The 25,712-nt window shown below is 36.3% G+C and overlaps 2 pseudogenes; one reads left to right on the top strand and one right to left on the bottom strand.

The window, feature by feature from the left end:
* LOC149177167 (ATP-dependent 6-phosphofructokinase 2 pseudogene) overlaps positions 1–14,478 on the top strand; it is a 47,014-nt pseudogene extending 32,536 nt beyond the window's left edge.
* Positions 14,479–16,589: 2,111 nt separating this feature from the next.
* LOC149177166 (ATP-dependent 6-phosphofructokinase 2 pseudogene) lies at positions 16,590–17,869 on the bottom strand (annotated as a pseudogene).
* Between the last annotated feature and the right edge of the window lie 7,843 nt (positions 17,870–25,712).

The raw sequence follows: 25,712 nt of genomic DNA, 5'->3' as shown, positions 1-25,712 counted from the left end.
GTTGGACAATTGGATTAGACAAATTAATGTTTATTGCAGAGTACAGAACATTGACTCAGACAAGAGCAAGATTCAGCTGGCAAGCCTACGCTTAGGAGGCACTACCTTGGTTTGGTGGGAAGGAAGAACCCAAGCTGATATGAAAAGGCATGGTAAGACTATCTCCGTCTGGAGTGAATTTGTTTCTGCAATCAAAAAGCAGTTCTATCCATTGGCCTACATGCAACAAGCTATGATGAGTTGGTAAACTCTTCGGTAATTGAAAGGACAAAGTGTGCAAGGGTACACTCAAGAATTTAGAAAGAGGGCATTGATTCTAGGAATCTCATTAGACTCATTAGAGACTCTTTTGAAGTACATTGGTGGTCTACACAGCTACATGAGGCATACCATCCTCATGTTTAATCCCACTAGTATAGATGAGGTATCTGTACAAGCTACTCATCTAGAAGATATAGAAAAGAATGGAAATCCAGAACTTGGGGGACCATCCCAACCCACTGCAAGCAAGAGCAAGGAGAAAAGAAAGCAGAAGTGGAAAGCAAGGAAGGCTAACACTGCACAGAAAAGAAAAGCTTCATGCACTCACTGTTAAAAGGATGGGCATGATGATGAGCATTGTTGGATTCTACATCCAGAGCTGAGTCCTAAGAAGTACGAGGGCAAGAAGAAGAAGACTGTTGCAGTGATTCAAAGAGATTTGGGGTCAGACTCAGGAGATGAAACAACCATTGCAGCCACAGGTATAAAAGGTAAGAATTCTGAAGCATCTACTAGTAATTCTGCTCAATCTATTATTGATGAAGAGAATGAGAGAAAAAGACATGAGCTTTTCCATATTCGAGTTGTTTCCAAATATCAAAATATTGATACTTTGTTTGATAGTGGCTCACAAGTAAATTTAATTTCTGAAGCAATCATAAAGAAATTGGGATTAGCAACTACACCTCACAAGAAACCATACCCATTAGGATGGTTGAATGATAAAGCACAACTACAAGTGACTAGACAGTGCAAACTCAAGTTTTCTTTTGGGTCAACATTTGTAGATGAGGTTGAGTTAGACATAATTTCTTTGGATATATGTGGAATTGTTTTAGGAAGTCCTTACTTGTATGATAGAAAAGCTATTTTCTATAGAGCTGAGAACAAGTATCTACTTGTTAAAGATGGAATCGAATACTTTTTAAGAGCTCACAAGCTCAAGAATAATTATAATCTCTTAAACTCAGGGCAGATGAAAAGAATGATAAAGTCATGCAAACAATTCTTACTGATGGTTGTAAAGGAAAAGAAACCTGATAAAACCAATGTATTTGAGGGCTGCAATGCTAAACAACAAGCTGATATAGAAAAGGTTGTTTCAGAGTATGATGTCTTGTTTCAAGAACCTAAAGATCTGCCACCCAAAAAGGAAATAGTACATGATATTGTTTTGTAGCAAGATGCTCCATTGCTTAACATTGGAATGTACAGGTTGTTTGCTTTAGAGAACACTGAAATCAAGAAGCAGGTGCAGGAGTTGCTCGAGAAGGGGTTCATCAGGCCTAGCACATCACCATGTGGGTCACCAATTGTTTTGGTGAGAAAGAAAGATGGTTTGTGGAGAATGTGCATTGACTATCGAGCATTGAATAAGATAACAATAAAAAATTATTATCCCCTTCCTCACATAGATTATCTTTTAGATCAATTGAAGGAAGTTGTTTATTTCACCAAGCTAGAATTGCACAGTGGATACCATCAGGTCAGAGTTGCAAAACAATATGCATGGAAGACTTCTTTCAAAACAAAGCAGGGATTGTATTAATGGATGGTTATGCCTTTTGGCTTAACTAATGCTCTTGCTACTTTCATGAGATTAATGAATGATGTACTCAGACCTTTTCTTGATGATTTTTTTATTATGTATCTAGATGGCATTCTTATTTTTAGTAAAACGTGGGAAGAACACTTAAAGCATGTTAAGCAGACACTAGATGTTTTGAAAAGAGAAAAATTTTATGTTAAACTCTCAAAATGTGAATTCGGCAAAACATCTCTAAATTATTTGGGTCATATAGTAGGGGGTGGTGAATTCAAAATAGATCCCTCTAAAGTGGCAGTCACTGTAAACTGGCCAAAACCCAAGTCTACTACAGAGGTGAGATGCTTCTTAGCAGCAGCACAATATTGGAGGAAGTTCATTTCTAACTTTTCCTCAATTGCAGCTCCTTTACATGCTTTAACAAGATTGAACAAGGTGTTTTAGTGGGGAGGAAAACATCAAGAAACCTTCGACACCTTCAAAGAAAATATTAGTACAGCACCTGTACTAGCACTGCATGATCTGCAAAGACTATTTGAGATCCAAACAGATGCCAGTGACTATGCCATGGGAGCAGTGTTGACACAGCATGGTAAACCCATATGTTATCATTCTGAGACTTTTAATCCTACAGTAGTTAACTATCCTACATATGATAAATAATTGTATGCATTAGCTCAAAGTGTGAAAAAGTGGAAACATTACTTAATGGGCAAGGAGACAGTAATACATACTAATCATCAACCACTTCAATATCTACACTCCCAAACTAAGTTGCAGCAATCAAGATATTACAGATGGATGGGTTTTCTACAACAGTTTCATTTAGTCATCAAATATAAAAAGGGCATACATAATAAAGTTGCAGACATGTTATCTAGACCCATTATAAATGCATCTACTATACTTAATCATAATTATGTGCTACATGAAAGCTACATTGAACAATATGCTCAAGATATAGACTTTAGAGATGTATATGCAACTTTGAGTCAAGGCAAAAGAGTAGAAGAATTGGATTATCATGTAAAGGACCGACTCTTATATCATTGTGGGAAACTCTACATTCCAAAAACTGAGAGAGTAAATATAATTAGAGAAGCGCACACTTCTCTGATATTACGTCTCTTTGGGGTAAGTAAAACAGTTATACAGCTGCAAAGATTTTGTTATTAGCCAAAAATGAATGAAACAGTTTCTAGATATGTAAGAGGGTGTACTATGTGTGCTAAAAGCAAGCCCAACAATAGAAAACTAGGCTTGTACACTCCATTACCAGTTCCTTCTCACCCTTGGGAAAGTGTTTCCATGGATTTTGTTGGAGGACTGCCTAAATCTAGGAAAGGTCATGATTATCTATATGTTGTTGTGGATAGGTTGAGCAAAATGTGTATTTTAATACCTTGTAATAAATAGATTACAGCTGAACAAACTGCAAAACTGTTCTTTGAAAATGTATGGGTTCATTTTGGATTACCCACTTCCATCGTATCTGATCAAGACACCTGATTTGTGGGGAAGTTTTGGTCAAGTCTGTGGGAACTGATGGACACCAAACTGAAGAAAAGCACAACTTTTCATCCACAAGCTGATGGCGAGACAGAAGTAGTTAACAGGATAGTGATCTAGTTACTGAGAGGATATTGTAGCAAACATCCTAAGCTTTGGGATGAACACTTGTGTTATGTGCAGCATGCTTACAATAGAGCAAAACATTCCTCTACATAGAGATCTCCTTTTGAGACCTGTTTTGGTTTCACACCAAGGTCTCCTTTGGATTTTGTCTTTGGTAAAGATACCATAGTTGATGGACGCAGTGATGTGGACAAGGCAATTAGGTTCATTGAACAGATCCAGGAGATCCACTAAGCAGTACAGGAACAACTGGAAAATATCCAAGCCAAATACAAGGCTAGGCATGACAAGCATCAGATGGAGCATAGTTTCCAAGTTGGTGACCAGGTCTGGCTGTATATCAGCAAGGATAGGATGCAAGGTGAAGGTAAAAAGCTAAAGCCTATCGGGTATGGACCCTTCAAAATACTTGATAAGATTGGTGAAAATGCTTTTCGCCTTGATCTACCAGCTCACATCCACATCTACTCAGTCGTAAATGCAGTCTTCTTGAGATTGTTTGAACCTTCAATGATTGAGGATCCTGAAGAGCAGAGTCAATTACCTTCTATTGATGACCTGCTACCTGAATATATTAATGAATTACAGGAAGACACAGTGCTGGATAGGAAGGTGAGGACAACGCGCAGAGGAGATGTTTTGGTACCTCAGAATTGGGCTCAAAGGTTCAAAGCCAAGCAGTGCAAAGTGGATTGAGACTGGACAAGTGAGACAGTAGTACCCCCACTTAGTTGATGCTTGAAAAACCAACTTTTGGTGGTCCAAAAGCTTTTTCAGTGGGAAGGCTATTATCTGAATTGGATCCATGAAATTATCAGAGAACCGTGACTGTATCAGATAGGGAAAAACTTCAAAGAATTAAGAGTAGTGATCACCTCTAAATAGTGGCAGTTTACAGCTAGCATGGAATGACGAGGACCTTGGTCAAAGCGCGCTGACCGAGGCCCATGGAGACTGAGTAGGAGGCGAAACTAGCCCCTGGGAAGCCCAGATCAAGAAAAGGAAGCATGCTAACACTAGGAAAAACCCCTCGAGAAGGAGAGGCCTCGAGCGCTCAATTGCATGGGAGCCGGGAAAACTGTGGGGAAAAGGCTAAAGGCTAGGGCGGGACCCGCGCTCCAAAAACCGGCGGTATTTATTGGGGGCACCCTTCGGAGGTAAGCATATTTGGCGGAAACAGAGTGATTACTCTCAGCGCCTGACGCGTGGCAAGCAAAGGAGAGAGAAAACCACTGCTCATTGTGCGCTAACGGTCGAGCAAGTCAACCGCGCGACATGAGCGAATGGCATCGGATCTGGGGGCTCCAGATCTAACGGTTGAGATCGCGCTCGATGGGAAAACCGAAATTGACAGGGGATTAGGCCATGATCTATAATAATTTGAGGTTCGATTTGACCGCCAAGGTGGTAGATGACTCATTCCACGATGTAACTGAAAAACCGAACCAACGAAGCAATCTGGTGCAATTGGCAGGAGGACAAGTGGCCACTCCTTGTGAGCCTGATGATGACGTCAAGACAAGGAACTCCAAGCGAAGTTGTAGCAGGCGATCCAACGGAGTTGGAAGGGGAATAGAACAGCCATGAGATCGAATGGATTTAAAGCCATGAGAAAACAAGCAGAAGACGCAGAGAGGAAGAACAGAGAAAAGAAGGAAACAAAAGACAGAGAGAGAAAAAGCGAAGAAGACAGTGAAGCAAAAAGTAGAAAGAAGACAGAGGGCCGAGCTGACCAAAGGCAGCATCGAGCACCAGAGAGCTTGAGAGATTCAAGCCATCCCTGAGAGGATCTATCAGGACTGAGCACCACATTGGGCTCCTTCCATTAAAGACCAGAGGGGTCAAAGAGCTAGTAAGGAACAAAGTCTGTGCACTCTAGTGGCTTGGGGAATCCAAGAACCACCCTGCCAAGAAAATTCTATTTCAGGAGACTCATACTGAGCTCCTTCATTGTAATTCTCTGCTTTAAGACACAATAAAAGAAGGCCACCACTAAGAGCTAGACCAGAGATGTAGCCTTGGAGGATAGGGTGAACTCCTTATTAATTTCTTATGTTCTTGTATTTGCTTACTGTGTTTCTCTGTTGTTTTCCATTTTCCAGTGTCTGTGTATTTTTCAATCTGATCAATCCATTGCCTAAAATAACATAGACATACACCAACACGAGTTTGTAATACCTTTATTTAATAATTCTTTAGCTGAGATCACTCATAGGGTGATTCTTAGATCATTTTCCCTCTTGTGAACTATCAGAATGTAAATTTTCGGTAACTTGAAAGCTCTGTTCAGATCCTCTAATTTGGCTACGAATCTCAGTGTAGGCTGCAGATGGTGAGCTTGCTTACTGAGGGATTACAGTAGGGATTTTTCCAGATATAGTTCGATGTCCTACGGATGCCTGAGATTCTACTTTTCATGTCATTTCGTCTATAAAATTTGATCTTCCATGGTTAGCCGATCCCTTGGGTTTTGTGGATTTGGGTGGGGGGTTCTGATCTTTTTCTACTATTTTATTCTTAGTCATTCATAAAAACCCCTACTCCTATTTAACCTCTATGCATTTTCTGAAAACCAGGTTGTTGATAAAGCACTTTACTTGCTGGTTACAGAGGTTCTTACCTCCCCTTTTTAATACCCAATTCTTTTACAACAAGAAAAATAAAAATAAATCACTTTGAACACTCTCCCTGCCAACGATGCCAAAATGTTGGTGCACTAAGATGACTATTAAAAGCAACCTTAATACCTACATTAATTATCAAACTAGGGTAAGTCTGTTTATTTCAGAGTGTTCAACATTGCCTATGCAAGTGAATTGAAAGGATAATTTAGATCGTTGCAATAATTAATATCTAATTCTCGAAGTTGAATCCAAAACAAATATGAAGGCAAACCTTAAAAAATTTTCAAATCTATTTTAATCTATTGTACAAAGAACTAAATCTGAATGCAAGTATGCTAAATGAATCACTCTTAGTAGATTTACTAACTAGTATTAACAATAATTCATTTAGTAAGAAGGAAAGCTATAGCAAATAAACAACAAACAACTTTTCAAGATTTTAACTAAAAGCAATCAATTGTGAACTCAAGATCTCTGAGAACACTACTTCAGAAGGAACAACAATCAAATACTTAAACTTAATCTGATAAGTTCATCGAAGATTAACACACAGATGTAAACATAGCAAGATCTAGAATCTAATTTGAATGGTAACGGTAAATCATAACAATCAATACTCATAACAATCAGAATAATTCTAGTTTCATGAAATAATAGGAATAAACAATTGCAAGAGTAAAAAGAAATAAGTTTGGCACAAACAAAGAAATCTCCTATCGACTGGGCCCAGAGTCTCCAAAATTCATTGCCGAAAGACACTCAAAATACGATTACAAGTAAAACACGGTCTTTCTCATTAAATTCAATAATAAATATACAACATCATCGTAGTGAGAATACTCTATGTCAAAATGAAAGTTACAATCTCCCAATTCTTAGCTAGCTTGTTCTATTTTGCCTGTCAGCTTTATATAACCTATGAGAGATAAACAGATAGGAGCAAATCCTCAGGATTAGGAGATCTTGAGGATTTTGCAACTGACAATCAGATTTTATTACAAAATAAAATTGATTCCCCTGATCGTTTGCTAGCCTTCATGAGCGAAACATTGTCCTTTTTCTTTCCTTGGTCGCTATTGTTCCATCATTTGGAAAAAAATCATTCAATTCATATTCCTGCATATAAAAATAGCAAAAGTTAGTTTTCATGCCCAAAATTACACAATTCGTTAATGATTGCTTTTATTCAGCTTCTACACTCGTTTCTTCTAAATTATTTTCTAAAGTGAAGAGAAACAAAGAAAGATGAATGATTAATTAAGTTAATACGAGGATAAAACATACCTTTTCCATGGCCCAACAAAAGGTCACATGTTGCATGTGAGGAGGAAAATGAAGGAAAATAATGGAAAATGAAGAAAATAGAGGCTTCATTCAAAAAAGGGTTATGAGGATCAGTGGGTAAGCTTATGCCAATTTAGTTTTGGAGCTCTCTCTATTCTCTCTCTTTCATCCTCTTGGACATTTAGAGTTTCCTTGGAACACTCTTGGAGGGTGTGGCATCAAGCTTGAGTAAACATCAACTCAAAGTTGTTAGTTGGGAAAGATTCGACTAACAAAGCTTCTAGACTTTAATTTTTTTTTTTACTTACGTTGAGTAATGTGCGCAGGCCATAGTGTAAGACAAAGCACACTTTTTCACTGACTTTAATGACAAAGTTTGTGTATGTGCAGAAACTGGTTAGGGAACTGCGTAGGGAATAGAATATAGGTTTTTGGCCTTGTAATCTAGAAATTTCATTCTCTTTTGGATTGTTTAGGCTCTAGCCTTGCGGGGGAATGATTTGGAACACTTTGATGGATAGCAAAAGATCCAGATTGGTGGTCATTTGCCTAATGTGAGAAAATGACATGCCATAACCACCTTCTGATGCTTCCATAAAATGTGTCTTCATAGGGGTGATCTTCAATGACTTTTCTTCAACCCAACTATGATACCATGTTAATTCTTCTTAGAGCTATATTGTTCCTTGCTTTGATAAATGCATTTCAACATTTGCATGTTAAATTCACCCCATAAGATCATGTCATTATTCATATTTATAACATTATTCAACAACATATGCAATTATATAGAAAGAATGTCATCATCATCAATGTAGCAGAACATAAAGGAGCAATAGAAGAAAAACATTCACACATAGAGACACTATGATTGGTCGAAGACCAGGGCAAAACCCATTATGGGGAGAGTACAATGCTTCATATCTTTCATCATAAACCTATACAGCAAAATCAACTAGAAAATATCGATGATATGAATCCAATAATGCTAGTAATCCAAAAACCTATTTCAAGAAACTATAATCAATTGTCATTGTCCATAGTCAACTGTCGAACTCTGCGGTCAATGAGCGAAAACTTCGATCAACTGAAAATTGAACTGTTAGGTCCCAGTCACAGGGAAGATGTGTCGTGCATGCGACCAAAATGCTCTAGTCAAAATTTCTCCATGACATGCCTGCGATTGCAGTCGAAATTTTTCCATGACATGCCTACAACTAAGACCTAAAACCCTAAAAACATAAATGTGAGCTTAAGATCCTGCAATTTCAGATCCGTGCCAACCAATCTTTGTAAACTTTCCTCAGACCCGTGCAGATAAACTAAAGAGGAGAATAGAAGAATACTACACGATCATGTCCAAAATAGGTTGAGGTTACTTGTATTTATATCCGTCTAAGGCTGTCTAATTTACTTTAGCCCCGACCTGATCAAATATGCACATGTGGGCATTAATTCAAAAATACACTTTCCCTTGTCTAAATTGAGTGCTTCAATAATCAAAATTAGTCCTCTTGGAAAGAGGAATCTCATCACATGGTTGTAATTTATCACTAAGTTTTCAATTTAACACTATTGAGTTTTTTTTTCTAGCCTATGCTAAATCCTTGGAGTGAAGTGGGATTGCTTGAGGGATCACATTGTAGAGAATGAGATCCCATTCCTTGGGTTGTGCCAGTTGCTGGGAAATGAGTTGGTATATTGGAATTGTTATAGGAATAAGAAATATGGGTATTGTGATATTGAGTGGACAACGGTGAATCATGGGAACTAGAGTAATACACCCCAATTATTAAAACTCAAAATTTATCAATATAACTAAATTTAAGAAAAATAATGAAAATATATAGAACTTGATACATAAATCTTTTTCTATGGTGTCATTGTTCTATTTAATTCATAATCCTTTAATATATCCTAAGGAGATGGGGTTTTTAAAATTCCTCTTCTTTTTATCAACTTGAAGTTATTTTCTAATATTACAATCATTTTTTACTCATCGAGAGCTTTCTAATGATATAAATCCCTTCCAAATCTGAGCTTTGTACACAAATTTATGACTCTAAGAAGTTTCATTATCTTATGCCATGTTACCAACTATACCACTAACATGTGGATGACACATGACATCCCTATTCCCACATGTCACCATCGTATTACATCATGTCATTTGATATGTGGCTAACACATGGTAGTCCTATGCTCACATGTTGCCACCGCATTGTGCCACCTTTGCAAGCAAGGCACATTGGTGGCAGTTTCAAATATGGATCTCATTTTTTATTATTATCCATTTCTATTTCTCCCACATTCTAAGATTATCAATTTTATTGGATTGATATAGATCTATTAAAATATTCTTAGTCAATCTAATTAAAATTTTCGATATCAATACCTAGAAATTTCAAAAGTTCTCCTTAATGAAATCTAACTTTTTTGGATTTTTCAATCTTGAAAATTTGCTAATCTATGCCACCTCTATGGTGACTACCACCTGGAGATCCCCCTAATCACCATTTTTCTTCCTCTTCATGTTAGAACCATGCTACTTTAGCATAAGAAAACCTCCAATCACCCATAATTTCTCACTTGACGGATTCTAGTATCCAAATTTTGGCAGTTGATAGATCCTAGGTTTTAGGATTTTACATTTGATAGTGTTTGGATCATCCAAACTTTTTGAGTCTCCACCCCCTTTACCCCTTCCAAGTAGAGGCCCATGGTCATAGTCCCCACTTGTCCATATGACTAGGGGTTAAGGACAAAATTTTCAATCGCCAACTTCCCAAAATAAAAATAAAAATCGCTAAGCATTAAATCCTATTTCAAAGGACTAAAAATGATTCCAGCAAGGGAAAGACTTGCCTAGAAGACTCTAGAAGGTTCAGAAATTTACAATAGCCTCTAAATGCATCCAAAAGACCATCGAAAATCAAACTACTTCTCAAATAACATTTATCAAATTGTAGGGAAGGAAGACATAAATTGTTGGAAACTACTAAGAATGAAAAGGCTTAGTTCATATATGAATCATCTTACCCAAAAGATAAGAAAACTATAAGATGATACTAATATATTGATTCTTATTTCTTCAATTTTATATAGAATACAAAGAAAAAATTATAGAGTTATACAACGAGCATTCCTTCTCTCAACATATAACAAAATTTAAGAGTTAAATAATTGAAATTATCACCCAACAATTTCCTATTTATTTACCGAGAGCATACATAAAGTTTATAACAAAAATATTATATCAAATTAATATTGGTAGAAATACAAAGTTATCTAAATATGAAGAGAAAATTACCTAAAACCAATATAATGAACAATTTCCACCCAATTGTAGGTAGTTTTACCATGAAACTCTACCCTCTCACCCAGTTATAAAAACATTAGGTTGAATGATGCATGAGCATTTACCCCTAGTCAACATTTTTAATTAGACCCAAGGAGGGTGATGTAATTTTCCAAAGGGAAGAAATTCCCTCCATTGTAATTTGTATAAAACAAAGATTTTAATATAAATACGAGTGCCATGTTTCTAAAAAGAATATGGGTTGTTAGTTTGTCAAGTGAGTTGGTGTTTTGGTGAATATGCTTTTGTAAAAATAACAAGTGTTAAGAAGCGTTAAGATGATGTGTTAGAAAGTTTTAGAAGTTGAGACAAATGTCCAATTTACCTTTGTTTTGTTAAGATATTTCCTAGGTAATAAAAAATTATATATCTATATAAAATTAGGGAGGAAATAGCTGAGAAAAAGAGAGGCAATTTGAGGAGGAGCCTGAGAGCCTTGGACAATAAAGACTTGAATATTATTATTATGTAAATATATCTTAAGAAATATAAAAACACGAGTTTGTTCAATTTTGCTTCCTAAGTATGGATGACGCACCATGTAAAGTGGGTAGGTGTCTTTGTATATTTGGTCTAATCCGTGTTTTTGATTTCACGTATGACCCGTTAGTTTACTCCGCGTCATAGTTACCAAACTGCGCGGAAAAAATTGAAGATTCAGGTATTCGATTCGATACGGTTTAATACGAGAGTTCGAAATTCCATATGGATTAATCCAAAGATTCACAATAAATTATTAATTCTTCATGGCCTGTGTTTGAGGATTAAATAACGTTTCTTATTATTAGATAGCATAATGATGATGGTATTCTAATTTTTATATAATGAATTTTATCAGAGTAAATATTTTAATAAGAGTGCTAATTAATTCCGTTAAGTTTATGGGTTATAATATTGTGGATTTTTTAATTAGAAATTTAAACAAGTATTCAATTATAGAAGTTTATTTTATTGTCTATTATGATACGTAACTCATTTTGTCTATCATCAAAATTGAATTGAAATTTTTCTATATCTTTTAAAATAAAAATTATAAAAAATCTAAAAATTAAAAAAAATTAAATAATTATACAAAATATTTAAATAATGTCCTCTCATAAAAAAATTTACACATTAAAAAATTGGATCCCTCTCGACTCATGTTAGATCTGTATTTAAGATGGATATACATTGGTGTAATATATTTTGTATTGTATTATAAATAAAAGGTGGTTTGATCCTATTAACAAATAATTAGATGTTATTGTTAAATTTACAAAATAGTTTCATAAATAAGTAATAACTATTAAAAATATAAAAGTATATTTTGAGAAAATGTTTATATATATTTAATATATAACTATATTCTAAACATAAATATTGTTGGTAATCTGGAATATATATTATTTACTATAATGTGAAATTTGTAAAAAGTTTAGTTTATATTGAACTTCATATAATTTATGGTATAGTTGGATATATAAATAAAGGAGTAGTCTAACTAGGCAGAGGAATTGCCCAGTTTCCGGGGCCACCCGGAAAAACTTCTGGCTCCAGCAAGCGGGAATTCCTTTAACCACACTCCACCACTTTTCGCCAACTCTGCATTCCTCTTTCACCCTTCCACCCTTCTGCATTAACTTTGATTGGTATCTGTCTGACAGATCCTCCCGTCTGGACGATTTGGGGTCATGTCGCACCGTGACTCTTTGCATTTGGTTGCTGAAATTCAAACTAAGGCCTCAACCACGCACAGAGCCCCCATCGCGCGCCTTCAGAACTTGCAACTAGACAGAGCCTAAACCACTCACAGATACACCAGATTCTGCATTTTTCACCACTCACAGATACACCAGATTCTGCATTTTTCACCACTCATAGATACACCAGATTCTACATTTTTCCTACACAAGTTACGTCGCTAAACCAGATTATTAAAAAATATCTGTAAAGGCCTCAAGGATGATCTATTACAAAGGTTTTGCCACTTATCACAGTTTACATTTCGCAGAAACAATATTTTAGCAGAATTTGGAAACACAGATCTCAAAGATAGGTTTTCACTAATTTTATATTGTTGGATTTATGCGAACCAGAATGACCACAAGGAATCATGCTTGTTATGGCTAGCTGGGGATGAATTGTGATATTCATGTAATAGGCCTTTAGTTTCTCTGATTAGGCCAGTAGAGTAATAAGCCGTGGTTCGTTTCCTGCCCTTAGTCGTGCAACCTGAGATCGATTCTCGTTGATTTTATTACTTAAATGGTACATTGTTATTTTCATCACCATGTACGAATGCTATAGGTGTTTCAATTGTTACAGTCTGTGATTGATTCAATAGTTTTCAGCGTTATCATTGTCTTCAAACTTTCTATAAATCCTCTGTTTCTGTGTTGGTTACATTCTTTCCTGATTATTGCAATGCAGAATTTTGAAAGGCAGTCATCAACAGCTGGCTTCATCATCAATTATCATGGCTAGAAGAGGATTCAAACTACTCCCCACTTGAGAGAATACTTACAGGATGTACCCACTTTTAGAAATCCTCTTATGCATAACCAATATTTTCTTCCCGTTGAAGGTTTTTTTGTGACTGAGAATGATATGGTTATGGAGGACATTCTTGTGGATATACAGATAATATCAAGGGAGACACAAGTGCTTGATCACAGAGCAGGGCCTAGGTTTGAGGTGTTCCTTAGCCCTGATGATGTCCATCCCGCCATTGTTACTTGTGGGAGGTTATCACTTGGTGTTAACACTGTCATCAAAGAGCTTGTAATTGGTCTCTGGTTTCAGTATGGCATAAGGGATATCAAAGGGATTAGGTCAAGGTATCGTGGGTTTTATTCATCAGAGCCTGTGGTTTTGAATCCAAAATTAGTAGACAATTGGCACAAGATAGGGGGGACAATGTTGGATACCTTAAAGGGGGGCTTTGATTTGCAGAAGATAGTGGATGGCATTAAAGCCAATGCTTTTAATCAAGTTTATATCATTGGTGGGGATGGGACCATGAGGGGTGTAGTGAAGGTATTTGATGAAGTTAAGAGGAGGGGCCTTAAGGTTTCAATTGTTGGGATCCCAATTAAGTGGATAATGATGTGGGTATTATTGATGTGTCCTTTGGATTTCATACAACAGGGGATACAACCCAGAGTGCCATCAATGTTGCCCATGTTGAGGCAGAGAGTGCCCCTAATGGAGTAGGGCTGGTTAAGCTGATGGGTAGGTATACTGGACATATTTCATTGCATTCAACTTTGGGAAGTAGGGATGTGGACTGTTGCCTTATACCTGAGAACCCATTTTATCTGGAGGGAGAAGGGGGGTTATTTGAGTTTCTAGATCATACTCTGGAAGAGAATGGACACTTTGTGCTCGTTGCTGCAGAGGGGGCTGGACAAGAATTGATTCCCAAGAGGCTTGAGGACAAGGAGAAGAGGGATGAATATGGAAATCCTTCATTTTTCGATGTTGGGCCATGGCTCAGGGATGAGCTGAAGCGTTGGTGGAAGAAGCATCACCCCAATGAGACCCTTACAGTGAAATATATTGACCCAACTTATATGATCAGAGCTGTGATGGCTAATGCTGCTGATAATATCTCTTGTACTTTGCTTGATAATTCTGCCATCCATGGAGCCATGGCAGGCTATATTGGTTTTGCTGCAGGGCGGATAAATGGGATCTATGCTTATATTCCATTGGATCGAATCACTGCTGGTTAGAACTTTATGGATGTCAATGATCATAAATGGGCTTGGATGATGTCTGTAACGAATTAGCCAAACTTTTCGTCTCTTGCAAAATCTATAGCGATATAGATGGGAGAAATGATCTTCAGCATAGTGTGGGAGGTCGGATGCATGACATTTTGTTTAAGGCTATATTTATAGTTCATAGTGATAGCTATTTTAGTGCTTTCTATGTCCAATCTGAATAAAAATGGCACGGGTGGAGGACATTAACCCCCCTGGCAGGTTATCTTTCATTATTTATAAACCAAGTTGTGTTTTATGTTCGTGGGAAGCTAGAGATTTCTGTCTATCCCATATTTATATACGTGGTTATCATCTGTGATGAAGGATTTTAAAATTTGTATTTTTTCTATTCTCATTATTGTGTATTTGCATTCTTTGATCATATTGTCATGTTATGATCATCTATGTGTTTAAAGTGTTAGCCGGACATTCCAACCATTATTCGAGATAGAAAGTTTTGATGATATTTTTCATTTTCTTATTATGTAATCATGTTTTTTATTTTTCATGTTTAATATATATATATATATATATATATTATACAAACAGTTCTAAATATTTTGGGTGGTTGACTATGCGAGTTTTAAAACTTTTGTGGTAAGTGAAAAAAATATGTTGTTTTATTGATATTTTAGAATATTGATGTAGTATCATTGTTTATGTTTATGAAATTTTGTATGTTAAGTGAATTTTGGTGGTTGATTTTGAATTGTTTTTTGCTAATGTATACAATGGTAGGATAGGTTATGTAGGTGACATGTAAGAGATAGTGAACATATTTATAATTCAATTCTCAAATATGTCATATTTCTTTTGCATAGAGTCGAACAATACATTCAATGTTTTAATCATCTCAATTTTTTAATTTATTTTTACAATCATTTCTTTCAAGGTGTTTTGACCAAAAGAGGTGCAAGATCTTGTATACGTTTGTTCTTCACATCCAACATAATGCACACCATGCAAGCCACAACACATTATTCTCCATAATTGGAATCCCAACATTCTTGAAAAGTTGTGATTATATGAGAAAATAAGTTATCTATTTTGGACCACAAACATGAAACAATTCCAATGCATGATCTTCCGAGGTGAGTACAAACTTTCCCATCATGATATCCTCATGTGTTACATTGAGATTAGAAATAACCTCAATAAAAGATATAAGGTAGATCCACATGCAAGGGCTGCCAAACTCCTCAAAGCATAAGCCAAAGACCTTGGAGAATGTGCATATGTGGAGTGCTTCTCAAGAAAACATATCAACCCTCCAATTATACCAATTTAAATTGCAAGGTAAGTGCCACATGAAAGAGTGCTAAAGGGTGTAGAAATTCAAATAATAATACTTAAAACTTGGAACACCTAAGTTGAAGAGTGTTCCCTTCCAACATATGCATGAACCAAGTATAGGCCAACAAATATATCACTTGAATGATCAATTAAATGAAGTAACCAATTATAATACTTAAGGAACACTCTTAGTTGATGAGTTTCACTTCTAGTGATAAGAAAACCCCACCAAAGCACAAAAAATTCCACATGTGCAAAATGTGAGCTCCCAAATAAGCCAATATTAATCAAAATGCCAACATCTTAGCTCCAAGACCCAATTCTCCAATGAGAACCTTCTTGGACAAGGTCTTTGACTTTGAACAATCCAGATACAATATGAAGGATAAAAACTAGCTCCATTTGGGGACAGGCACTCTACTTGGGAGTGTATGAGAACCTGAGATCTATGATGCACTTGCTAAAGAATGTTACAGAAAGATAGGGAAAATGTGGCAAGATAAGCTAAGACTCTCACCTCAAAACCCCACATTACAAAGCTCATAATGTTCTCTTTAAATTATACAATCTTACAAAAATTGTATTTACAAATAAAGCATAAGCCTAAATATCAAAGGGAACATGGAAAAAAATATTTACTTATATTGCATTGTTCATGGTATTGAGCGTATTCTTCATATCCTACTCTAAACTAGTAAACAATAAAATGCTAGGTGAAACCATATTAGAGTAGTTATATTATAAAGCACTAAAATAGCTAGTACTCTGAACTATAAATATAGCCTTTAACAAAATGGCATGCATCCGACCTCCTGCACTATGTTGAAGATCATTTCTCCCATCTATATCTTTCTAGACTTTTCAAGAGAGGAAAAGTCTGGAAGATTCATTACAGACATCATCTCAGCCCATTTATGATCATTGACATCCACAAAGTTCTGAGCAGCAACGATTCGATCCAATGGAATATAAGCATAGATCCCATTTATCCGCCCTTCAGCAAAACCAGTATAGCCTGCCATGGCTCCATGGATGGCAGAATTAGCAAGCAGAGTACAAGAGATATTATCAACAGCATTAGCCGGCACAACTCTGATCATATAAGTTGGGTCAATATATTTCAATGTAAGGGTCTCATTGGGGTGATGCTTCTTCCACCAACGCTTCAGCTCATCCCTGAGCCATGGCCCAACATCGAAAAATGAAGGATTTCCATATTCATCCCTCTTCTCCTTGTCCTCAGGCCTCCTGGGAATCAATTCTTGTCCAGCCCCCTCTGCAATAACAAGCACAAAGTGTCCATTCTCTTCCAGAGTATGATCTAGAAACTCAAATAACCCCCCTTCTCCCTCCAGATAAAATGGGTTCTCAGGTATAAGGCAACAATCCACATCCCTGCTTCCCAAAGTTGAATGCAATGCAATATGTCCAGTATACCTACCCATCAACTTAACCAGCCCTACTCCATTAGGGGCACTCTTTGCCTCAACATGGGCAGCATTGATGGCACTCTGGGTTGTATCCCTTGCTGTATGAAATCCAAAGGACACATAAATAATACCCACATCATTATCCACTTAATTGGGGATCCCAACAATTGAAACCTTTAAGGCCCCTCCTCTTAACTTCATCAAATACCTTCACTACACCCCTCATGGTCCCATCCCACCAATGATATAAACTTGATTAAAAGCATTGGCTTTAATGCCATCCACTATCTTCTGCAAATCAAAGCCCCCCTTTGAGGTCTCCAGCATTTCCCCCCCCGTCTTGTGCCAATTGTCTACTAATTTTGGATTCAAAACCATAGGCTCTCTGATGAATAAAACCTACGATACCCCGACCTAATCCCTTTGATATCCCTTATGCCATATTGAAACCAGAGACCAATTACAAGCTCTTTGATGACAGTGTTAACACCAGGTGATAACCTCCCACAAGTAACAATGGCAGGATGGACATCATCAGGGCTAAGGAACACCTCAAACCTAGGCCCTGCTCTGTGATCAAGCACTTGTGTCTCCCTTGATATTATCTGTATATCCACAAGAATGTCCTCCATAACCATATCATTCTCAGTCACAAGAAAACCTTCAACGGGAAGAAAATACTGGTTATGCATAAGAGGATTTCTAAAAGTGGGTACATCCTGTAAGTATTCTCTCAAGTGGGGAGTACTTTGAATCCTCTTCTAGCCATGATAATTGATGACAAAGCCAACTGTTGATGACTGCCTTTCAAAATGTTGCATTGCAATAATCAAGAAAGAATGTAACCAACACAGAAACAGAGGATTTATAGAAAGTTCGAAGACAATGATAACGTTAAAAACTATTGAATCAATCACAGACTGTAACAATTGAAACACCTATAGCATTCATACACGGTGATAACAATAACAATGTACCATTTAAGCAATAAAATCAATGAGAATCGATTTCAGGTTGCACGACTAATGGCAGGAAACGAACCATGGCTTATTACTTTACTAGCCTAGGCCTATTACATGAATATTACAATTCATCCTAGGCCAGCCATAACAGGCATGATTCCTCATGGTCATTCTAGTTCGCATAAATCCAACAATATAAAATTAACGAAAACCTATCTTTGAGATCTGCGTTTCCAAATTTTCCTAAAATATTATTTCTGCGAAATGTAAACTGTGCCAAGTGGCAAAACCTTTGCAATAAATCGTCCTTGAGGCCTTTACAGATATTCCTTAATAATCTAGTTTAGCGACGTGACTTGTGCAAGAAAAATGCAGAATCTGGTGTATTTGTGAGTGGTGAAAAATGCAGAATCTGGTGTATCTGTGAGTGGTTTAGGCTTTGTCTGGTTGCAAGTTCTTAAGGCGTGTGATGGGGGCTTCGCGCGCAGTTGAGGCCTCAGTTTGAATTTTAGCAACTAGATGCAGACTCCCGTAGTGCGACGTGACCCCAAATCGTCGAGACGAGAGGATCTGTCAGACAGATAACGGTGGGAGCTAATGCAGAAGGGTGGAAGGGTGGTCGAGGAATGTGAAGTTGGTGAAAAGTGGTGGAGGGTGGCGAAGGGAATTGCCGATTGGTGGAGCCGGAAGTTTTTCCAGGCGGCCCCGGAAACCGGGCAATTCCTCCACCTAGTTAGACTACTCCATAAATAAATAAATACATAAATTCCAACCTATAATTTTATTTACAACATATATCATTTGGCACAATTTTTCAGATTTTCAAAATTATAAAATTTTATTTTAAATTTTTTAAATAGTAGAAAAAATAATATATTCTAGTATTAGAAAAATGTACACTCACTGATTAAAAAAAATATTTGAAGGTCTCGAGTCTCGACAATAGAAACGAAGCCACTCCAATCATAGTGGAAACATTTGTATCGAGGTTACTCATCGAAACGAGGTACATTGAACGATTTGTTAATTATGATATAATTAAATGTATGAGAAATAATTGTTTTAATAATATTATATATATGTTAAATCTTCTAAGCGAATGAATGATTGAAGTCCTACCTTATCAGAAGCTAATAATGGGTCACTGACCCTCCACGCATTCATGAGTCGGGAACGCATCTTTATTTCTGAGATTTGATGGGTGTGTCGTAAGATGATTACAAGAAAGGATGTTTTGTTGATGTGTTTTCTTAAATGTGGCAGATAACGATTGCCATATTTTAAAAATGTTAGAATGGTTTTCGACTTTTACAGTTTTAAATCAAAGTTGATTGGATTAGGAAGGCTTAATATGGATGTGATGTGCAGATTTGGCTCAACCCAACAAGTGTTATATGAATTTCGTGCATGGTATTTGCTCAGGCACACAACCCAAATAATATGATTATTGGCAGTGATCATATTTCTCGATATTTATATCACAACAGTTCGTCAAAAGCTGTATGCTATTCATTCATGCCCATTATAACGAAAGACGAATATTTATGTTTACCAAGTAACATACTAAAACATCAATGAATAAAAAAAGCTACGCTTCGCTGCAAGGCATACAATATAATTTATTTGGTGGGCCCTTTTGACTCTGCGTTGCCTGATTTGATACATCCAGCGAAGCTGTATAATGCAAATTTGATTAGGTGGTGGGATTTTAACCGTGCCTAATTTACATATTAATATGTCAGGAATTAGTCTAAGAAATTTGAAGGGAACAATCTCAGAGGATAGATCACTGAATGCCAAACTCCGATTTGATTTTCACAAAATGAAAATATATGTATACACCTTTTTAAAGGAAATCTCGGTGGCGCTTAGAAATACCTAAAGCCAACCCAAAAAAAGTATCCTAAACGCACCTTTAAAAGGCTATTCTCATAATAAAATGAGAGATCCCTACCAGACTCCGGCTATGAGAATTATATAAAACATAGGATTGGGCTTGAAGCTGTTAACAAATTATCAGCTCTTTTTGTCTTCCTTCTTTTCTTCTTTGGCGGGACCCACGCTTACTAATTCTGCTCTGAACCCTATTTTCCTCAGCTTTGTTGCGAGCCACACAGGATCAGCTTCTCCAACCACAGTTATCTTTCCCTCTTTCATGTCCACAGAAATGGAGACCACTGAAACAGAGCATGGGCAACATTAGTTAGCGTAAATCATATACCAAAATATATTGTAAATGGTAATAAAATATTGTGGCGGAAGCAGGTAATGCAGATTCGTGCCTCCGGTTTCTGCAACGGCCTTCATGGCTCTTCTCTTGCTTCTCTCATCTTCCATGGTCGATTTCAACAGTATTTTCTGCAAATCCAAATTATGGCTAAAACCATGAATTTGATATAAAATATTTCAAATCATTAACCCAAACACGAATCTGCAAAAGTCTGATTAATTGATATAAATATACCTTCATTTCGATAGCCGATTGGAGAATACCAACCTGCCTCTAGTATAATCCTACCAGATAAAATTAAACTATCGCACCTTCCATGAGGATACAGTGGCTTCTTCAATGAGCGAAATAAATAAGTGGCTCAACATTACTGGTGGTTCAAGTTCCTGGAAATTGTAGTGCAAGTTGGAAGTCAGTGTTCCAGAAGGATCGGGGAAGCAGCAGCAGCGTGTTGTCGATTGTAGTGGACATCGAGGACCTAGGTGTCTCACTCAAATTTAAAGATTCTTGCACAATGCACAATTGAGTCGAGTGTACTTGGACAGATTGAGAGCACAATACGGGCGAAATGTATTGGAATGGACATTATCTTTTGGTAGCGGGATCCAAAATTATTTTGGATCATGACGTTACTCCTCAATGATTATGGTGAAGTATATTGGGATTTACATTTTTATCTAAATCAAATTATTTTAATAAATGTAGAATGAAAAGTATCGACATAAATATTAAATAATATACATGTTAAAAATATAAATATACGAAAAAACTTATTGTCGGAGACTATTAAGAAAAGATTAATTGAAACTCTATAAAAATAAAATTTTATTAATTATTTTTAAATTAAAACACATTTCTCCTTTTCCAAAAAAGGTAAACCTTCGTGTATTAATCTCACAATTTTACCACATCCTTTGCGTCTTTTTGTAGCTGAGGGTATTTTAAGAAGGAGTGTTTGAATAGTGTTTTTATAATGAAAATGGATTCAGTACCATCAAAAACGTTCAAGACACCTAAAATTTTGAAATTTAACAACTATAAGTTAGATTTACAAAAAGCATTGCCAGATTTTCTCTAAATATAACCGGAATTTCCATAACTTTCCCAACAACTCCTCTGTCTTATTAAACTAAGCGTTTTAAGAATTAAGAGGTTATTCTGAGAACACAATGGGTACAACGCACAAAGTTTCTCGTCATATAGATGACGTCGTTAAAATCCAGAAGATGCTAAAATAATGGGCTGTATTTTAACGAGGTGATTTAAAAAAAATTATTGTTGATTATATGACGTCGCTAAAATCCATTAGCTGTTAAAATAATGGGCTGTATTTTAACGTGGTGATTTAAAAAAAAATTATAGTTGATTTTAAAAAAATAATGTTAAATAATTTTTTTGATATATATTTTTTTTAATATTAAGCTTATTCTATAAATTTAATTAAAATAATATATTATGATAATTTTAATTTAGGAGTAAAATATATGGTGATGGGTGGATTGTTAAGGCATTCTGTGATGTGAAAGTCATAGTTGGTAATTTCGTGGACAAAAATTTAGTCATGTTAATGGGTGGTGTGGCCCTAGTGCGATTTTGACCATTTAAACTTTGTGGGCAAAACTCAAGTGTGACCTAGGTAAGATTAATAAATAATTATAACAACTTAAATAACCCTGAATATCAGTTTTTCAAATTAAAAAATAAACATACAATCATCTCAAAAATCACCCAACTTAATAAACTATATATAATATCAGTGTAATAAAAAATTCCAAGGTAATTAAACTAGCATTTGCACCTTATGTTGCAAAGGAAACGCCGTAAGGCATAGAGTGGTAAGGCATAGAGTGGGGAAGAATAACGACATGTGAATGGGCATTGTTGAAAGCAAGGGTGGACGATAATGTGTATTCTGAAAATGGATATTTTGTTATGGTCAACCTAATGCATTCATTAATTAGATGACAACAAAAAAGTTTCGAGCCCAGGTTGAACCAACACAAATATTTTCTACAAGACTGAAATTGCCTAAATGATTCCTCAATTAATGGAAATAACCATTTCCCTCCTCTAATACCTAAAATACATTGTAGGAGACCGATTTTTCAAGTAACTTAATATAACTAGCAATTTCCCCAAAAAGTGCAAAGAGAGGTCGATTACAAACAAGTTTTTTTATGTATAAAGTGTTGAGAATGGAGGATCTCGGATTAGACTTTAGTTGGACTCCGTTGGTTTGGGAGATGTATCATGTGTTACCATTTGTGCATATTATGGGCATAAAGTTGGTTATGATGATGGAGATTATTTTCTACCAGTTGTGGGTTGGCAACAACTTTTGTGAATTCCTTGGGTAAGATTCGATCTTCTGGATAACGGAAATTCCAGTGTCCATTTAGTCTATACTAGAGTACAATGATTGTTGGCAAAGCTAAAGAAACTGCCATCAATGTATAGAGCCAATGTAACTCGTAGTCATCATTTTTATCCATACAGGGCTATGATTATAGGTACCAACCATTTGATCAGGCAGGGGGTGTATTTGCTAAATAGGGATCATGTTATCCTCGTGGAGTTATTGGTTGCACTTAGAAAATATAAAGTAGGATTGAGCATCGACTATCTGGCTGGATGGAATTTTTGATAAGCGCTGGCCAATTTTATCTATTGTGTAATCATTTCCCTGATTTAAAGGCTGCTCTGAGTTACTAATAGAGACGGTTCTAAAAGATAAGGCTTCGAGAACCTTACTTTAGTTGGTGGAGGCTTAGTACATTTTCTTCTGAAGCTTTGGCCTCAAACTCGAAAGCTACTTGTAAAGCATTCTCCAAAGCATTTATATTAAGCAGGTCCATTTTTCTTTGGATATTTTGGTTGAGAGTCCTCTGAGAAGTGAGTCGAGGAACTTCCAATTCGTCACCATGGACTTGAAGCCATCAAAAATATTGTTTGATGCCTTTGACTAGGTACTTGCCTTACATGAATCCATTGCTTCATGATTTCCTCTGCTTTCCCCTTCAGGTATAACCTATCTTGCATTTCTTGCTTGAAGCATATCAAAGTTTGTGTAGGAGGTGAATTTGAGTTGACTAAGTCTCGTACAAGAGCCCACCGCCATGTTAAGGGTTGGTCGCTCCATACTGACTTCTTTTAGCATCAACTTCTGTGCATCATTCAGTTGTTATATTTGAAAGAAGGCTTCTCGTACAAGAGCCCACCACCATGTCATGGGCTGGTCACTCCATACGGACTTCTATTAGCATCAACTTCTGTGCATCATCCAATTGTTACATTTGAAAGAAGACTTCTAGGCTTTGTAATGAAGCATCCATCACTTATATTTTAGGATTAAAAGCTTGATATATAGTTCATATATCAGTGATGTTATTGTCCCATAATACCATAAGACTGAAAGATTCATATCTGGTTGGAATTTCGATGATAATGACGACCTCACATTCTGCTAGACTCCACATTTTCTGAAAGGCCGGGAACATATTTTTCATTTTAGATGCAATTGTCGGTTGTCAAATATGTCTTATACATTATTTTTATTGGACTTCATGCCTGTAGAGATATTTACTCTTGGCTACTTCCCCAGCCATGATAGAGAAAAGGAGCCCAAACACTTGTGAAGCTTCTTCCTCTGCATAGGTGGTGTGTCAAAATGGGTTCTCTTTTTGGCAGACATTTGAGTAACGGTCTTCCGCCAATATAAGATTCTGGTATGCAAGTATAATTTCAACATAGAATTGCCTACATGAACTTAGACCTGAACATTGCCTGAGAATAGAGACTTCAAAGCTAGTTCTTCAAGCGCATGTAATATAGATTCATTTAGAAAAAGGATGCGTGAAGACAATTGTAATGTTGAAGACAGACTTTGATCACCATATTGAGGAACTAACATTGTGCCCGAGCCCTACTGGCTTGAGAGTTTTGACAGGGTTTGTGTTCGACTAATATAGTCAACGAAGGTGAGTATTGAATAGGTTCTGATTGGACCACAAAACCATGATGAGTCTCAATGATTCCTCAGCAAGGCATCAACCAAAACAAAGCAGGAATTACACAAGCCTTTCGGGATGCTCTCTAAAGAAGCATGAAACTTCTCATTGTGTTCAACAACATTTCTATTGAAGGTCAAGTTGGCTCATGTAAAGCAAGGGAAGTTTTGCATCTTACACAACTTCACATTGTCAAAGACAGCCGTATTCTCTTGTTCAATGTAAGAAGAGAGAACACTTACAATGCAATATATTCATAAAAACATACTAAGAAATGATAGTTATCAAGATAGAATCTGAATTCAAATGTGGATACCGTACAATACAGAAAACAATTGGCCCACAAAACTACAGTTCAAAAAATTTAGGAGTATACATATTATTAAAGCAAAAACATGCACTTCTTCAAATTTATTGAAAAAAATAGGCATGTGGATAGTCCAGACTAATTTTATCAAAAATTTTAATGATTGGATAACATAAACCCCTACAAAAATGCTCAAAGGTCCGTTGAGCCTTCTGATGCAATCCCTTCAAGAAATGTATTTCCTTATGATACACTATAAACTGTACGAAACCCAACAAAAACTAGAGTAGCAGGTCTTCTCTAAAGAACATTAGATTTATTATTGAGATTATTACAAGTTTGATTTAAAAAAGTTGATAGCCATCACACTATTTTCTTGTGCTTGGTGGGCGTATGTATTTGTTTGCGTGTGTTGTGATTCTACTTTTGATAATGCAAATGATGTAACCTATTCTAGGTGTTCTAGAAGTAAGAAGGATATGCACAGACATTAGGTACACCCTTTCAAGTTGAAAAATAAAAATAAATAAGCACATATCAAACAGAGAATATATGACTAAATACCTAGTGGAAGCTACTTATTTAGTATGTTGGCTCGGTTGGCATGCTTCATTTGAATGTAACTTTGTTTATGAAGGTCTAAGCAGGCCTTTAAGGTGCAGGCAACAGTGTCCCAACTACAAATGCAGTCTCCTCGAGACTTCACACATGAACAAAATAGACAAACCTCTCTAGGCATCAGCAGCAGCATAGTCTTCTGAAATCTCCCATGGCTAGCTCCTAAAACGTCGTTAAAGCATGCACTGAATCATTGTAAACGCTCACTGTATCTTAAAAAAATATTATTACTTGTAAAATTTGTCATTGAAAACAGAATTTTTGTGCGACAGGATAAACAAATTAGTGCAGCACGGACAATCAAGTGAGGATCCGCAGGTTGTTAAAAGGCGAGCCCGTTCGAAAATGCACCTCCCCTTTGAACTTTCTCATTAAATAATTTTAGGTCGAGGGGACCCATGTGAAGGCTTC

The sequence above is a fragment of the Pinus tabuliformis genome, chromosome 4_1 (genome assembly GCF_031772625.1).
Source record: "Pinus tabuliformis cultivar Carrire ecotype Pingquan chromosome 4_1, CPIR1, whole genome shotgun sequence".
Lineage (NCBI taxonomy): Eukaryota > Viridiplantae > Streptophyta > Pinopsida > Pinales > Pinaceae > Pinus > Pinus tabuliformis.
Note: the sequence above shows the minus strand (reverse complement) of the source record. Positions and strands in the feature narration are given on the sequence as shown.